General features: G+C 36.2%; 1 protein-coding gene across 2 annotated transcripts in view; it reads left to right on the forward strand.

Annotated features, from left to right (window-relative positions):
- Positions 1-15,067, forward strand: part of LOC6034878 (tRNA-dihydrouridine(16/17) synthase [NAD(P)(+)]-like) — a 129,621-nt gene that overhangs the window by 79,989 nt on the left and 34,565 nt on the right. The gene's annotated exons all lie outside the window — the stretch shown is intronic.

Raw genomic sequence — 15,067 nt, forward strand, 5'->3', positions numbered from 1 at the left:
GCTTTGGTTTGCACGGCTTTGGAACCGGTGCAGGCTTTTTCTTCTTGCAACAGAAACAGCCCATTATGTATTGTTATTATTGATTTCAGTTTTTTTTTATCACGGGGAATTTTGCTAGAGCTAAAATGTCACTAAATCTCAGAAATTTAACTCTCAGGAAGCCTGCTTTGTTTAAAAATAAGTTCGATAAAAAAATTACAACGTAAAGTTAACCAAGAGTTAATTTTTTTTTTTTTTGAATTTACTTCAGAAGCTCATAGTACTAAATTACCTACAAAAAAGAACTCCCGCCCAAAATTATCAAATTTAACGTGCACACATCCATCTTTTCGCGCAAACTTCCTGAGTCGAAATATGTATAATGAGCGCGAGCCCACCATCAATCATCGACCCACCGGAAATGTAGGTCGAAAAGGCTAAAAGAAAAGTAATCTTTCACAACATAAAAGCTGCCCGGTCCCGTCCCGTTACGTTCCTCCGTAAGGGGTTTGGCACATTTTGCCTTTACGAGTGACGGCCGTTTAGAGTTTTTTTTTTGTTTGCGCTTAAATATATTACTGGCAAAATGTTGACTAAGTAACGATAAATTTGAAGAATGGAATCTCCCCCTCCATTAAGCTTCGTTATGTATACCACATTAATGTGGAAATGTGGTAGATAATGGCGGGATTCCTATTTTTCGCTCACGTCTCCAGCCCTGAAGATTTGCAAATTTTGCAGCCTGCAAAGAGACCAACATTTTCCCGCCACCCCCCTGCATAACTTCGTCTATCGAAGGAAGCACATTCTTCTTTGCCTGCCTGCGCTGAGGAGAATACATAAAATACATAACTAACGGAATTAATTTGCATGTGGAAAACTATGCCCTACAGAATGTGGTCTACACAGAGAAAAAAATATGTTTGAAATTTTAACAATTTTTCAGTAACGTTTTTTTTTTAGAATTCAAATTTAGTCTTAAAATTGATTGAATGTAAAACCCTTGATGAAAATTCAAAATAAAATGTAAAAACCAAAATAGCAAATCTTCAACCCCGGAACGAGACGTCTTTCTACTTGAAATTCCTTTGCGCTTTTGCGCTTTCAATTCACCCGTTCCTCGTTGGCACATGCAATATTTCCTATCATTATTGAAAATGCGTGACATGAATGCCGTATCTCAAAGAGAGAGAAAGAGCGAGGGAATGAATAGGCAGGGTTTTACCATCTCCAGGAACCGTTGAATGGCCGCCCCTGGAGGGTGACGGCGACAGATTCTATTGTGTGACGTACGTCTTTGCAAAAGGGCGAAGAAAGCTGCTTAAATCGATTTGGCGAGGTTTTGCAAGAAAACTTTAAATTTCGGTAATTTTATCTCAGCCATACCAAAAAATATTCAATTAGCAAAGTAAACACCGTAACCAACCCCAATGGAAGCAGCATTCCATTGATGTGAATGTGCCCCAAAAAAAAACCTCACAAACGCTATGAACTGTAAAGCTGTAAACCGATCGTGTAGTAGAAACAAACATTTCTTCGTAAAACATCTATTGTCAGTAGCACCCTTCCAGCTGATTCCATCTTCCCACCCTGAATGACCTACCCCTCAGTCCAACTATCTGGTGGCATGATTTCCGGTCAAACTGAGTATCGACAGGTTCGAGAGCACAAAGCAAAACCCGCAACAAAATCCGACAAAGGAAAACCGCTTATTTCTTAGAATAAATACTAACGCTTCGGTGAGTTGCTCTGGCTTTTTTTTTTCATGAGGCAAAGCAGGATTTGCCACTGGCAAATAACGCAGCTGTACCATCAGTACTAGGTGGCACTCTGGTTGAGGTTTTGGTTTGTGTGCTTAGGGCGCCTTCGAATGATGTCAAGCAGATGCTCCCCGAGTCGGTTCAGTTTGAGTTCAGGACCTGAGGGGCAATGTAGTTCAACACCGGTGAAGGAATGTCGGACATCAGGTAGTTGCTCAGATCTATGCCATGATGATGGGAAGATATTTCTCAAGGTAAGGTCCGCCAAATCGTCTTGCGTAACAAACTAAGAAAAGAAGCATTATAATTTTTAAACGTTTTATGAATTTGAAAAAAAACCCGTGCTTTAAAATGGACATGGCTTCTTTTCTTGACGAAATGACGGAACCACACAATATGCAAAATTGCTGTACGTACACTCATTTCTGAGTGTTAGATGAAAGTCATTCCCTCACAGAAAACGTCGCCGACCATCCTCTCAAAGATATCGTATTCTTCCTACAAAAGTTCTGCTTTAAAACAAGTTTAGTCATGAAGAAATGGAAATTCAAACTTAAAGCACCGTGCGCTTCCATCAAAGTTTAAATTCCACAGTTTATTTACTGGGGACGCATTGTACTTTAAGTTCCAGTGATGACCTAAAAATGTTTTGCCTTCCTCACTGAGGTAAGGCTATAATCCTGCTCTAAAAATGAACTTTGTATAAAAACGTCGTAGACCCACCTTCATGTGTACATATCGACTCAGAATCGAAAACTGAACAAATGTCTGTGTGTGTGTATGTATGTATGTGACCAACAAACTAGCTCATGTTTCTCGGCACTGGCTGAACCGATTTGACCTGAACCTATTGCATTCGACTTGGTTTGGGGTCCCATTGATCGAGTTTTATACAGATTGAAGTTTCGATAAGTAATTCAAAAGTTATTTAATGTGTTTTTACATATATCCGGATCTCCAAGGTTGAAAAAAATCTCTTCGAGCGAATAATGATTGTCTGAAGAAAGGCCCTCTGAGTATGCTTTGATCTCGTTTTTCCTGACTGCCACTTGATCGCTGGGTGTGGCAGAGACGAATACAAATTTGAATGATTGGGTTTAGTCATCAACTTGCTGCGATCAAGATCCAATCTTGCCCCTTTACTGCCAGCAGTCATGAGTTGTTACAATCATCGACAGCACTCTTGACGAATGACAGCTAGTCGTGGCAATTTGAGAATAAAGACTATTCTCAGCAGTCTTATTCGTGGGGTGTAACAGGCAGCGATTAATCGCAACATTAATCATAGTCGCCAGATTTTCAACACTGCGGATCTCACTTAAATGTATGTAAACTAAGTCCGGGTCCATCATCCGACCCATCGTTGGTTAGATTATCAAAAGACCTTTCCAACGAGTCCAAAATATTGAAGATCTGGCAACCCTGTCTCGAGGTATGGCCACTTAAGTGATATTTATGTACTTTTTTGTTCCGGATCTAAAAAATAGATGAAATTTTTGTACAATTCTATCATATCAGCCATTGTTGGTAATAAGTGAGGAAGACTCCAACCACATAGGTGGATTAAGTTAGTTTTTTTTTTTAAACAAAATGTATCTCAGAAGAAGCTATTTGCAGATTTAAATTTCTACTAGAAAGTACACGCTATAAATGAAACTTCAAACATAATAAAGCAACTGCATTTTTGGCGGTGTGATGTTCCTTGATAGAAAGACATAAGGTAGGACAGCAGTTCTCCCCAAATTCTGGAAATTTATTAAAATTGTTTATTTTTATTATTATTATTATTTCGCTCTAAATTTTTGGGGTTCTTCCTTTTTCACCAAAGAAGCATTTTTTTGATATCGGTTCACCTATACAAGTCTCTATACAACTGTGCTGGTGTGTATTCGAAAATCTGTATATTTTGAAGAAATGTTATGATCGGTTTAGTGTCTTCGGCAAAGTTGACCTATTGATGAGGACTGTTAAGGAATGTTTTTTTTTACGATTTTCAAATAAACTTATTTTAACAAAAACTGAAATTCCGAAAATCCGTATTTTTATATATTTTTTTAATATTTCAAAAATAATATTATTTATGTTTCGGAGGACACAAACCCGTAAATTTTAAGCCAAAGTGACGAACAAAAAAAATGCCGCTAAGTTATAATTTTATGAAAAAAAATGTAGTTTTTTATGCATTTGAGATTTGGCAATTTAAAAATTTTTGTTTTGATTCCAAATTGTAATTTTTTTAGGGTATCGTAAATTTTAACAGATGTTAATTTTTTAACATTAAAATTCCGACCACTGGTTTCTGTGATATTGGCAATAAAAAATAGGGGACTACTCAGCTAATTTGGTAGGATAAATTTACGACTCGTTCTGAGAAAATTTTCTTTTTGCAACTTGTTGCATAAATTACTAGTTTGGCTGCTTTGACCACTTTTCTTTATTTGTAAAGTTAAAATAGATTGATAAATTATTTTTTTCCCACCCTAATTAATCAATTGTGATCCACCATAACTATCTATACCTTATGGATAAAATAAATGTTCTACCCTTGGGTTCAACTCTAAATCGATAACTGAATCAATCTCTGTGTGGACTGGCCAAAAAACTTTTTTTAAGAGAAAATAAAAAAAGATCTCGTTAGCTCAGTCCAGGTGTAGGAGTCGTCTCCCTGGGTCCTGACTGACGTTGGAGTTATCGTCCAATTACATAAAATTGCGTCATTTTTCATTCAAAACAAATAATCTATTGACTAATTGATTTGAAAACCCGAGGTTTGCGGCCTCATTAGATTATAATCCAAAACTAAACATCGGCTACAAATTTGAAAACAATCAGGGAAAATGTTTTTGCACATGCCACGATACTCATCACATTAAAGCATTTGGGCCAGATGCGCACCAGCTTCCCCAAATAAATCCAACACTAATCCGCATCCTAACGAGATAATTAAATTCGCTCGCATTATCGCCCTCGGTGGCATTAATTTTATGACAGGTGGGAAAAACTTCCGCATCAGTGCGCCACGTATTTCCAAAATAAGACAGAGAGAGGCTCGAAAAAAAACATTCTCAGTTAAATTGGTGAACCCAGAGCCAATGGTCCGGAACACTGATGCCCGGAATGCTGCTGCTGCGACAAATGCGTCCAAAGGGTCGTCATTGGTGGCCGTTAGAATCTGCGCTGGACAAATTGCCCGGGCGTTAATTTCGTTTTCTGCTTCATCGCATGCGACACAGTTCCTGGTGACCATTTCTCGGTGGACCGTGATTCTCCCCAGGGGGCAGACGAGAACGGCCGTGGCCAATAAAGCGGTGCAGTTTATTTACGCGCTTATTCCTGCTTCAAGGTGTGGACCAGGGAAATCTCCGTGTGACCATGGGCATAATTTTTATCGTGTGAAATAATCGTAAAGGTGAATAGGTTTTTTCCGGTTGGCTTCTTTGGCACCAGCAGCGTTGATGACCTGGGAGTCACCAAAGGGACTTCTTTTTTTGGTCGTTTTTCTGAGCCGGCAGGAATGCGAACGATTTTTTGGCTCAGTTTCAATACCACTTCTCCGGGCTTTTCGCGCTGGTATGAAGTCACGTTCGGCCGACGATGGAGGGTGGCCGGACTGAGGGACAAATATTTTCACCAGTTTACACCTCCCAGACATTTATGGCAATGATGATGATGATGACCGTTGCGAGGGCGATGGCCAACGCCATCCCGGTAGTTAAACGTGGTTTCATGGGATTGGACTAGTCAGCGGTTTTATTTTTTGTGTTTTGTTTGATGTTTGTCATTGCTGAGCAATATAAATATATCAACGAAACATTTTTTCTCTATATCCATTTCATCAACGTTGATTGACAATCTGGGAAACTCATCAACAGTTTGGTTATTTTTTACCATTATTCGTTCATAACTTTTTTACCATTATCCGTTCATAACTTAAACAAAAAACTAACTTAATCCACCTATATGGTTGGAGCCTTCCTCACTTATTACTAACAATGGCTGATATGATGGAATTTTTCAAAAAATTCATCTATTTTTTAGATCCGGATTAGATCACTTAAGTGGCCATACCTCGAGACAGGGTTGCCAGATCTTCAATGTGTTGGACTCGTTGGAAAGGCCTTTTGATAATCTAACCAACGATAGGTCGAATGATGGATCCGAACATAGTTTACATACATTTAAGTGAGATCCGGCTTCCGAAAAGTACATCAATATCACTTAAGTGGGCATTTGCTGGAAATAATCAGAACGTAAAACAATAAAATTCTCCATACAAAAATTTGTAGCTTATCATCAATTTTGAGTCAACAAAGCCAAAATACAACCGAATTCAATGGGAAATAAAATTACAGGTAATTATCACAATCAACCTTCCAAACGGGCGTCTGCTAATCATCACTGTTTACATGAAAATAGATTCCAGATCAGGACTCAGCGGCCAAATTTCAATTAGAAACCATACCCTGGCTTCTAAGCGTTTACAAACTTGTGTTGGCAATATTTGTAAATTCCTAGAAATTTTGAAAATCGGCACTTTTTTCTCATTATAGCGTAAATATCTCTACTCTTTAGTGTCAACATTGAAATTGAAAAAAAATGTTTGTGGTAAAATTTTCTGCAAGCTATTTTACTTTGCAAGCTGGTTTTCTGGAAAAAAAATCGTGTTCTCTAATTTAACCCTTTCAGGCCTGATGGGTCATATATGACCCATACCGAAATTCGGTTGTATAAAATCACACAGTGCTCAAAACATATAACATTGTTCAGCAAAGTTGTAATTTATGAGTTTCTCTACCTAGGAAAAAATGTTTGAGTGGTTGTTAATGGCCTTTTTGACGACCTAGAACATCCTGAAAACCTGAAATTTGGAAACTTCAGAAAATGTTGAAGATAATTCAAGTTTACAACGATTTTTCAAGGCAAATGAAGTTTAGTTATTACCAGTCACATCCTCACGACCATTTGGGACCACTTCGATCCCTTTGGATCTCTTTTGGGATGATCTAGGTCCTCCAAAGTGTCCTGGAATACAGATCTTGGAGTCTACCGCCATAACAACACGATTCTACCAAGTTTCCGATTATGGTTCATATTCAGTGATGTCCCTGGGACCCTTTGGAAACACTATGAGCTATGTGGGTCACTTTTGGGATGATCTGGGTCCTCCAAAGTGTCCTGAAATACAGATCTTGGAGTCTACCGCCGTAACAACACGATTCTACCAAGTTTCCGATTATGGTTCACATTCAGTGATGTCCCTGGGACCCTTTGGCAACACCATGAGCTATGTGGATCACTTTTGGGATGTTCTGGGTCCTCCAAAGTGTCCTGGAATACAGATCTTGGAGTCTACCGCCGTAACAACACGATTCTACCAAGTTTCCGATCATGGTTCATATTCAGTGATGTCCCTGGGACCCTTTGGCAACACTATGAGCTATGTGGATCACTTTTGGGATGTTCTGGGTCCTCCAAAGTGTCCTAGAATACAGATCTTGGAGTCTACCGCCGTAACAACACGATTCTACCAAGTTTCCGATTATGGTTCATTTTCAGTGATGTCCCTGGGACCCTTTGGCAACACTATGAGCTATGTGGATCACTTTTGGGATGATCTGGGTCCTCCAAAGTGTCCTAGAATACAGATCTTGGAGTCTACCGCCGTAACAACACGATTCTACCAAGTTTCCGATTATGGTTCATATTCAGTGATGTCCCTGGGACCCTTTGGCAACACCATGAGCTATGTGGATCACTTTTGGGATGTTTTGGGTCCTCCAAAGTGTCCTGGAATACAGATCTTGGAATACAATCCTATTTCAGTGATGTCCCTGGGACCCTTTGGCAACACCATGAGCTATGTGGATCACTTTTGGGATGTTTTGGGTCCTCCAAAGTGTCCTGGAATACAGATCTTGGAATACAGATCCTGGAATACAGATTTTGGATAAAATACTGATTTTTGGAAAAATCGAAATTTGATACAGACAATGTTATCACCTCATTTTTTTTATTTTTATGAATATGCAATCAACAAAACAAAAACAGATTTTTTGAAAAAGTGTCCCGAATTTTAGATTTAACCCAAATATTTTCGAAAACAATATTTTGAAAATTCCAAAATAAGTTTAAATTTTTGAAAGGGCCTAATATATAATTGCTTTATTCCAAAATGTTCAATGGCCCCTACAATATTTGAGGAAAATAGGCCGATTTTGTACACACATCAAAAAAAATTAATTTTAGAAGATTACAAATTTGGTAGGTTGAATTTTACTTTTTTTGCGTAACTTTACCCAAAAACTTTGTAAAAATGTGAACCTGATGAAAGTTCATCAGAAACTGATCAATATTCATCAGTTCCTGATGTAATATTACAATTTTTTACGCAAAATTTGTCACCATTCGAAGCTTTAAAAAACCTGCGGATCACTTATTTGATTAGTATGATTTGTAAGGAATTTGAAAAGAACAATAATATTTTATTCATTTTTGAACTGAGGCAAACCCGGAAAACTATCCGAATTATCCTTTTAAATTCAAACTGAAAGTTAAATTAAAATCACGGACGAACGGTCATGACTCCAGGAACAAATTTTCTTCAAATTTCTGATGCAAACCTGTCATTTGCGCCATCTACACTCAAGTTGTCGAAGTAGCATTGCGCGATTACGCATGATTCCTTAAAAATGTCTTATGCATTAATTAATTAAAACACTTAGCATTAGTATTGTACTTAAAACAGTTTTTTTGGCATTAAGTTTGTCTTTATGATTCAATGTAACTTATCATGGTTACTAAAATTGCCGAAAGATTTATAGTAATTGTATTTTTAATATAAAATCATGCGACCATTTCAAAAAGTGCCCATGAGTTTGCATCATCAGCTGGCTTTGTTTACGTTTAAGACCACGTGGCGCGAAGATTTTTACATAAGCGATCTCGCTTGCGCAGGTTTTCGCCCAGAAGAAGTAAAAGAAACCCTGATTCACTTTTTGAAACCCCGTGTCATGTCCGTTCGTCCGTGTTAAAATGTTTATGTCAAATTAGTAAAAGTTTTGGTTAAATCAAAAGAACAGTTTAATAAATTAAAAGTTATTTATTGTCAACATTAAAATTTCGCTCAAATCCGTATTATACGGAAAAATACATACAAAAATCCGGGCTGTTAAAAATCCGCGAAGGGGGTCGAAAATCCGTATGGTAAGGAAAAATTCAGTACAGTTGGTAGCCTTAGGTATAATAATTATATTTACGAGGGTTAAAAGCATCCAGTTCATTATTTTTTTCTATACAAGTCTTCAAACAATTTTGGCAGTCAGTTTGAGCAGGTGTTGTTTTTTTTTCCAAATGTAGGAGCTATTCAGAATAATTGGTCGCGTTTGAAAATAGTAGTTTATGCAACAAGTTGCAAAATAGGATTTTTCAGCACGAGTCGTACATTTATCCAACGAGGTTCACCGAGTTGGATAAATACGAAGAGTGCTGAAACAATCAAGTTTTGCAACGAGTTCCATACAACATTTTTTGCAATTCCAAAAAACACACACTGAGTGAAATTTTATGTAAAATTTTCATGTATTTTGTCAATAAATCGCTTAAATAAAAAAAAATTTTGAAAAGTGTTACTTTTCGAAACAAGTGCTGAAAAGTTCAACTTTTCAGCACCCATTGGAGTGCTGAAAAGTAGAACTTTTCAGCATTTATTTTGAAAAGTGTTGCTATTCGATTCTGTTATTTTTGGTACAGAAAAGTAGGCTATTTCGTCGTTCAAGAATGACAGGAAAAGTAAGTAGTTTCACGACGGAATTGCAAAAAGGCTATTTAAAAAACATTATATTTAAACTACGTGAATTTTCATTCGGAAGCTTAACCTTGAAAAAATAGGCTTTATGAGATGTTTATTTAAAAAGATTCAAAACTCAGACTACTCAGACTATTAAGATGATTATTTTGTAATGATTTTTCTGTATTTTTTTGTTAATTTTGAAGTGCGGGTCAAAAATATTCAAAATTTGATTCGATTTAAAAATGGTTTTTCTAAAGAGTGTTGAAAATTTGGCATGTAGCATAAAATTGAACTTTTTTGTTTGTTTTGGAATTAAAGCTAAATTTTTAGCTCATTTGATTGAATTCACTTGCCTTGAGAAGAAACCGTTTTTAATAAGAATTTTACCCATAAAATGCGATTTTTTCAGAATTGTCCATTTTGGGATAAATTTCAAGAACAAAGACATGTAGGCCAGATTGTTACGATGAATTTGGTATTTATATAAAATATAAAGTTTGAGCTTACTGCAGCCCTGTGGAGGCCCCAAAGTTTGTAAACATCATTTTTCAATCGACCTCTAAAAAATATCTATCTTTGATCCGAAAACACTAAATAGATCAACTAGAAAAATTTAAATACTCTTCAGAAACTAAAGCAAAATAAAATCTTATTCAACTGTCTTCAACTGACTTGATTGCTGTCATTCGGAATATAACTTTAAAAAACTTTCAGAAAACGAAGAAAAAAACTACTTATGCAGTCACGATATTCAGTGATCGAAATACACCCCCTCCTTGCCATCATCAAAAACTTTTTTTCTGAAGAACAGCTAAACATGCAGCACAATCGATTCTCTCCTTTAAAAACATCCGTCATTTGAGGTCGACTTACTGACGATAAAATCAATCGAATCGGAAAAATGACAAAATTCGAAAAATCCCCACCCAGAAAACTGTGCGTTGGCTGGTCAAAGAAAATGCAATACCCGAGTGCAGCGCCAACTTCAGAAACCAATAGTTGGCATTAAAAAAGCTTACTTTTCAGCTTCGCTCGAATTGCTGCTCGCTGATGATGCTGGCCATTCGCTGTGCGGGGGTGGTTTTCTCATTAGCTTCCTCACTCGCCCGGAAGGAAGCTGCTGGGCGTGGGAAGGAGGGGCGTGGGGAAAAGTGCAGAAAACTTTTCCCCAACCAGCTGGACTAGTTTTCGACTCGGATGGACTTCCCCCTTCCGCAATGTTAGTAAGTTTCACTTTGCTCGCTTTGATTTGATATTTTCCTTACAGCTTTGCAGCGAGCGGTTTTCAAGAAACGAAAAACTTGTGAACCAACTATTGAACGGGGGTGGGGTGGTACTTTCACGCAGGAAGATACGTCGAACGGAAAATCATTCGGGACGCGATTTAGTATATTTTATGACGGCGTGTGAGGTGGATTTTTTCGGAGAGGGGAAACTTTGCCAGAGAAAAGAACCCGTCCTGCTTTTGATAAGAAGAACTTTATTTCCTAAACATTTCAAAGAACCATGTTGGCTGAATAACTTTTCACTAGTTTGCTGCTGAGTTTCAAGCACAACGCACTCGAGATTAGACGTGAACATTTTCCCCCAAAATAGTAAGAGAAAGTATACATACTCACACGACAAGCCATTTTTCTTGTCTCGAAAAGTTTTTCAACAATGGATTTTCCAAAGAAAAGGAGACGACAAAAGTGTGGTGTGGTCAAAACTACGAAAAAAACATGAGAAAAGTTGGACTCAAACAGTGGCGAATGCCTTCTTAACATGACTTTTAGTGGACTTTAACATGGAAACTTTTATTTTTTTATCTTCAACGACCTGAAACAGTGTTTGCAGGCAGAGCTTATTTGGAAATTGCTGAAATCCATTTTAAAACAATTTCTTCATTGCACAATTTATTGTTAACATTTCTGCGGTTAAAATCGCAATTTTGGTTTGTTTTTTTTTTTTCATTTTTTTTATGAAACTTGATAGTAATTTATATATCTTTATTATACGTCACTAGTCATTTTCAATCGTTGTTCTGTCTTTTTGTTTTTCCTGCCAAATCGATTTGAAAAATCTCAAGGATCAAAAGTTCTTCTGTATGTTTTCCCTTGCCGCAAATCCGAATGAAAAATGCTATCTGGCACAACTCATCTCCTCTTTATTTGAATAGCCGGCCTTATCCTTATCATCCTGCAAGGATGTTGTCCCCCTCGTAACATTAAAAAAAACATATGAATAAAATGACCATAATGGAAAGGCACTGCTGCCGGACATAAGGAAACTGGTCCAAGTCACTGCTCTCCGCTCCACGACCTCCAACGTTCCGGCTCACCGCGCTCACTTGTTTTTGTTTGATTTATTATGTATAATCATTTAAGTGGCCTTTTCATCCTTGGAAGAGTCTCTTGGACTTGGAAACGGGCGCGAGCGCGTGCAAAAAAAAAGACTAGCCACCGGACTAAACAACGACCGAAGGCAGCAGCAACAATGCCGCTTTTCCAGCGAATTTTCCCACTCCCTGTGGAAAAAAAAGTATGGAGGTTGGGGAGAGGGCTTGATGGACATTTTATTGCTTTGGGGACGTTTTCTGCGTCCCTCTGCTCGTGTGTCACTCTTTCCACCTTTTTTTTTTCGTGGGTATTGTTTAGTCTGCTCGTTGCAAACAACCAACTCCAACGAAAGAAAAGGAAACAGTCATTGTCAATTTTTGTTATTTTGGCACGTTTGAGAACGACCGACTTTAATTAAATTTGGTAACGCATTTGTCGCACATTGCTGTCACTTGTAATTGCGGTTGATATTTGTTGGTGAAAGCACACTAGTTTGAACTACTTCACAAACATCAAATTTTTAAAAGCACCAGAAACACATAACGGTATTTCAATGTGCCGAATAAAGTCAAAATTGAAAAAAAAACCTTCAAAAAAATGAAGCTTTGTTCTAAAAAATTGAAACAAATAAAACAAAATATGAAAAAATATGAAGTTGTAACAAAAATACTTTGCAATATCCCGGGAATTTTCGAGATTACACGTTCCCCGTTTCCGGGGAAATTTGAAAAAAATCCCGGGAATTTCACAAAATCAAGCAAAAGAAAAAAATCATAGTTTTAACATCAATATTTTGAAAATTTATGAAATTTAATGGCTTCAACCGAATTTGCAAAAAAAAAACAAAACAGATGTCATTATTTGTCAATTCTATGTTACATTCAGTTTCTTTGATTAGTAAGAACGATATTAGTTCAGGGTGGCTACTTCGGAAAAAAACCGGAAAAACCCCGGGATTTTTATCCACCGCGAGAAAACCGGGAAAAACTCGGGAGTTCTACTGACAAACAGAGAAAATATTTTATGTTAAGTTAAAATTTGACAAAAGCCTCTTAAACGTATTCAATATGTTCTTTGCTCAATTAGTATATCATTGCTGTTATTCTAAATAAAGTATTCGTGAAAACTATGTTTGATTTTGTGTAATGGATACAAGCTTCTTGGCTATGGATGTTTTTTTTCTGTCCTATGATATTTTTATTTGGCGAATCTGTTTTTAATGTTCAAACTTCCAAAATTACACCTTCCAAATTAACACAATTTTTTGCTGTGTACAGCATGTCTTTGGCGTTCTCTTTTGAGAGATTTTCACTCGAAACAAGGTGTCCAAAGGCTTGAAACGCCAAATACCAAAGCTCCCATCCTCCCCGGTATTTGAACTAACGACCTTTCGATTGCTGCGTAGGCTCAACACGATGGGAAGCATGAACTTTGGGGTCCTCAGAAACACGTGCACCTTGATTTTTTTCAAAAATTATAGGCAGGACCGAATGGTTTTTATGGAGAGTTAGTGAGAATTAGTGTAATCGACTAGCAGCTCTACCGAGAAAAAATAAAAAAGTTAACAAATTTAAATTACTGGGCACGGTGTCATCATTTGAATGAAAAAGAGTTTTAAAATGCATTACACATCTGTCCAGTTGTTTTGCAATCATAAGTTTCCAAAATTAATAAGTATTGACGAAAATTTTATTTTATTTTTTTTTTTTTGAGAAAAAAAATGTTTTTGCGGTGCTGATGCTAAACATTGTAATTTTATAAAACTTCAAAATATATTTAAACAAGCCCAAATAAACTAAATAATATTATCAATGCAGAAAAAGGCGTTTTACATTATTTTGAGTTGATTAGACTTCTATTTCTATTGAAATTTTCCTGTTTTATGAAAAAATATTTTTTGTCCCCTGATTTTTCGAACCAATTTAGAAGGGCGACTTAAACTTTGAAAAATATTTAAAAACGGCCTTACTTTATCAACAAAAATTGAGTTCATATTAAAAATTATGCGTTTTTGAAAAAAACGCAGCACGGTCATTTATTACGATTTTTCCATTTTTTGTTTTGGGTTTTTTTTAGAAAAAATTTTGAATTGATATGATTTTCGAAAATTTATCCCATCAATACATTACTTTCTGAAGATACTAAATCGATAAAAAAAACGTTTCAAGGTACCAATTTGTTTACATCTGTATGGCAATTTTCCTACACTGCAGTGTATTTATAAATTTTTGTTTGGACTAATTAAGCAAAAAAACTTTTTGGTTCAAAATAACGCACACACATAATTTTAGACAAAAAAAATAATTAATTCACTAAAATTGATAATTATTGGAAGAATCGTACTTCTTGAATGCACAAAACAAATAAAGTAATTTTTTTAAATGTTCATAACAATGTATTTTTGCAAATCTTTACTAAAACATTAATACATTTTAAATGACATTTCCTGCTTTAATTTATAATTTATGTTATTTTAAAAGAACGAAAACATTTTTTTTTCTTTGAGTTGGTAAAATCTGTAGAGCATGATGATGAAAAATACCAATCATTAGGGAAATTAGAGGTTTGAATTGGAAACAGATAAAAATGGCTCCGTTTACAACTTGCTTACTTTGTAATCAAGACATTTGAAAGCTTTCTTGAGGAATTCAAACTTTGAACCAAATGTATACGTTCAAAAAGTATGTAGATACTAACGTTAGCCTAAAAAACATTGTAATCTGATTTAAAAACATTCGGCAAAATTCCTTCTGGTCTCGGGAGAAAACCGGGAAAAGCCGGGAAATTGAAAATCGAAATCTGGTGGCCACCCTGCATTAGTTTTTTTCCCAAAAAATCATGTGAAGTTTGACATTTATTGAAACAATACAAAATGATTTTTCCAATAGAGCAATTCTCTACGAAAACGGTCTTTTTTCTTCAATTTTAATTTTTGTATTATTTAATCCGGCTGAAACTTTTTTGGTGCCTTCGGTATGCCCTAAGAAACCATTTTGCATCATTAGTTTGTCCATATAATTTTCCATACAAATTTGGCAGCTGGCCATACAAAAATGATGTATTAAAATTCAAAAATCTGTATCTTTTGAAGGAATTTTTTGATCGATTTGGTGTCTTCGGCAAAGTTGTTGGTATGGATAAGGACTACACTGAAAAAATGATGCAAGGTAAATTTTTTTGTGATTTTTAGTTTTACTTTTTGTCACTAAAACTTGATTTGC

Source organism: Culex quinquefasciatus, chromosome 2 (genome assembly GCF_015732765.1).
Source record: "Culex quinquefasciatus strain JHB chromosome 2, VPISU_Cqui_1.0_pri_paternal, whole genome shotgun sequence".
Taxonomy (NCBI): domain Eukaryota; kingdom Metazoa; phylum Arthropoda; class Insecta; order Diptera; family Culicidae; genus Culex; species Culex quinquefasciatus.